This window comes from Colobus angolensis, unplaced genomic scaffold (genome assembly GCF_000951035.1).
Source record: "Colobus angolensis palliatus isolate OR3802 unplaced genomic scaffold, Cang.pa_1.0 Scaffold180, whole genome shotgun sequence".
Taxonomy (NCBI): Eukaryota; Metazoa; Chordata; class Mammalia; order Primates; family Cercopithecidae; genus Colobus; species Colobus angolensis.
The window spans coordinates 390,396-393,816 of NW_012114933.1; the positions used below are offsets into that span (position 1 = coordinate 390,396).

Genomic DNA, 3,421 nt, shown 5'->3' on the forward strand with positions numbered 1-3,421 from the left:
CTTAGTCTAGCTAAAGGTTTGCCAGTTTTGTTTAACTTTATAAAAAACCAACTTTTTGTTACATTGATCTTTTGTATTGTTTTCAATTTTGTTTATTTCTACTCAGATCTTTTTTTTTTTTCAATTTTGTAACTTTATTTGAGGTATTTGACGATCAGCGATTAGTTCTCATCCACATTGACTGTCTGTAGATTTTTGAAAGTGGTAACAGGTACATAAGTAACCAAAGTATAGAGCTTATTTGGTGAATCTTCATCCTCATTACGTTTTCTGGACTGCCGCACACGGATTCGGTATGGGACATTCCTTATTCCTTTGGCCCAGACAGCTTTGTTGAGCCTGGTATCGATGCGCACATCTGGAGTTCCCATCTCCTTCATGGCAAATTTCCGAATCTCTTTGAGTGCCCGAGGGGCACGCTTCTTGAAGCCCACTCCATGGATGCGCTTGTGAATGTTGATGGTGTATTCTCGGGTCACCACCTCGTTGATGGCAGAACGGCCCTTTTTCTTCTCACCACCCTTCTTTGCGGGAGCCATTCTGCCGGGTCCAAGTTGGAAAGCCAGATCTTTATTATATCTTTTCTTCACTGATCTAGGGCTTGATTTTCTCTTGCTTTTCTAGTTCTTTAAGATACAGCGATAGATTGTTTATTTGAAGTTTTTCCTCTTTTCTGATGTAGGCACTTATAGCTATAAACCACCCTCTTAGCACTGCTTTTGCTATATCTCATAGATATTGGTATGTTGTGCTTCTATTATCATTTGTCTCAAGAAATTTTTCAATTTCCTGTTTAATTTCTTCATTGCCCCACTGGTCACTCAGGAGCATATGTTAAATTTCTATGTTTGTATAGTTTCAGAAATTCCTCTTGTCATTAATTTCCAGTTTTATTCCATTGTGATAAGAGAAGATGCTTGATATTATTTCAATTTTTAGCATGTTTTAAGGCTTGTTTTGTGACTTAACATATGGTCTATCCTCAAAAATAATTCACATGCTTAGGAGAATAATGTGTATTCTGCAGCTTATGGATGAAAAGTTCTGTAACTATCTACTAGATCTATTTGGTCTATAATATAGATTAACTCTGATATTTCTTTGTTGATTATCTGCTGGAAGATCTGTCCAATGCTGAAAGTGGGGAGTTGAAGTCTCCAGCTTTTATTATATTGGGACCTATCTATCTTTCTCTCTTTAGCTTTAATAATATTTCCTTTATATATCTGGGTGCTCCAGTGTTGGGTGCATATATATTTACAATTGTTATATCATCTTGTTGAATTGACCTCTTTGTCATGATATAGTGACCTTCTTTGTCTCTTATAGTTTTTGTCTATAGCTGTTGATATAAGTACAGCTACTCTTAATCTTTTATGGTTTTCATTGGCATGGAATATCTTTTTCCATTCTTTAATTTTCAGTCTATGTGTATCTTTAAAGGTAAAGTGTGTTTCTTGTAGACAACACATCATTGACTATTGTCTATTGATTGGATAATTTAGTCCATTTACATTCATGTTATTAATGATAAGTAAGGACTTACTTACTCCTTCCATTTTGTTATTTATTTTCTGTGTCTTTTTGTGTGTGTGTGGTCTTCTCTTTCTTCTTTCTTTCCTTTTTCTGTCCTTTAGGAAAGGCGATTTTCTCTGGTGATATGATTTAGTTTCTTACTTTTTATTTTCTGGTATCCATTGTACATTGTATGGTTTGAGGTTACTATGAGGCTAGCAAATACTATCTTATAAGCCATTATTTTAACCTAATAACAATTCAACCCTGCTTGGTTAAACAACCAAGCAAAAAGAAAACTAACAAAACCTCTATACTTTATTTTGTTGTTCTATTTATATCATATTGTATGGCCTATGTCTTTATTTTTTATTTATTTGTTATTTATTTATTTATTTTGAGATGGAGTTTTACTTTTGTTGCCCAGGCTGGAGTGTAATGGTACCATCTCGGCTCACTGCAACCTTCACCTTCCGGGTTCAAGTGTCCCCTGCCTCAGCCTCCTGAGTAGCTGGGATTACAGGCATGCACCATCACGTCTGGCTAGTTTTGTATTTTTACTAGAGACAGGGTTTCTCCATGTTGGTCAGGCTGGTCTTGAACTCCTGACCTCACATGATCCACCCGCCTCAGCCTCCCAAAGTGGCCTCTACTGCTTATGTCTTGAAAAGTTGTTGTAGTTATTATTTTTATCAGTTCATCATTTAGTCTTTCTACTTAGGATAAGAGTAGTTTGCACACCACAGTTACAGTGTTATCATATTCTGTGTACTTATTATTATCAGTGAGATTTATACATTCGAGTGATTACTTATTGGTCATTAATGTGGTTTTATTTCTGATTTAAATACTCCCTTTAGCATTCTTGCCACACAGGTCTAGTGTTGATGAAATCCCCCAGAAATTCCTCAGCTTTTGTTTGTCTGGGAAAGTTTCTATTTCTCCTTCACATTTGAAGGAAATTTTCTCCAGATAAGCTATTCTACGGTAAAAGTTTTTTTCCTTCAGCACTTTCAATATGTCATGCCACTCTCTCCTAGATGGAAAGGTTTCCTTGGAAAAGTCTGCTGCCAGACATACTGGAGCTCCATTGTATGTTATGTATTTATTTTCTGTTACTGCTTTTAGGATTCTTTCTTCATCCTTGATCTTTGGGAGTCCGATTATTAAATGCCTTGAAGCAATCTTCTTTGGGTTAAATCCGCTTGGTGTTCCATAACCTTCCTGTACTTGGATATGGATATTTTTCTCTACATGTGGAAAGTTATCTGATATTATCCCTCTGAATAGGCTTTCTACCCCTATCTCTTTCTCTACCTCCTCTTTAAGACCAGTAACTCTTAGGTATGCCCTTTTGAGGATACTTTCTAGACCCTTTAAGTGTGCCTCATAGTTTCTTATGCTTTCTCGGCAGAAACTCTCCAAGCCAGAAGAGAGTGGGGGCCAATATTCAACATTCTTAAAGAAAAGAATTTTCAACCCAGAATTTCATATCCAGCCAAACTAAGTTTCATAAGTGAAGGAGAAATAAAATCCTTTACAGACAAGCAAATGCTTGGAGATTTTGTCACCACCAGGCCTGCCTTACAAGAGACACTAAAGGAAGTACTAAACATGGGAAGGAACACCAGGTACCAGTCGCTGCGAAAATATGTCAAAATGTAAAGTCCATTGAAGCTAGGAAGAAACTGCATCAACTAGCGAGCAAAATAACGAGCTAATATCATAATGACAGGATCAGGTTCACACATAGCAATATTAACCTTAAATGTAAACAGACTAAATGCTCTAATTAAAAGACACAGGCCAGCAAATTGGATAAAGAGTCAAGACCCATCAGTTTGCTATATTCACAGACCCATCTCACATGCAGAGACACACATAGGCTCAAAATAAATGGTGGGAG

The 3,421-nt window shown here is 36.5% G+C and overlaps 1 pseudogene across 1 annotated transcript; it reads right to left on the minus strand.

The window, feature by feature from the left end:
• Window positions 1-109: 109 nt before the first annotated feature.
• Window positions 110-558, minus strand: LOC105509843 (annotated as a pseudogene). Its single transcript, XR_001001485.1, has one exon. The product of XR_001001485.1 is annotated as a 60S ribosomal protein L31 pseudogene (transcript).
• Window positions 559-3,421: the final 2,863 nt, after the last annotated feature.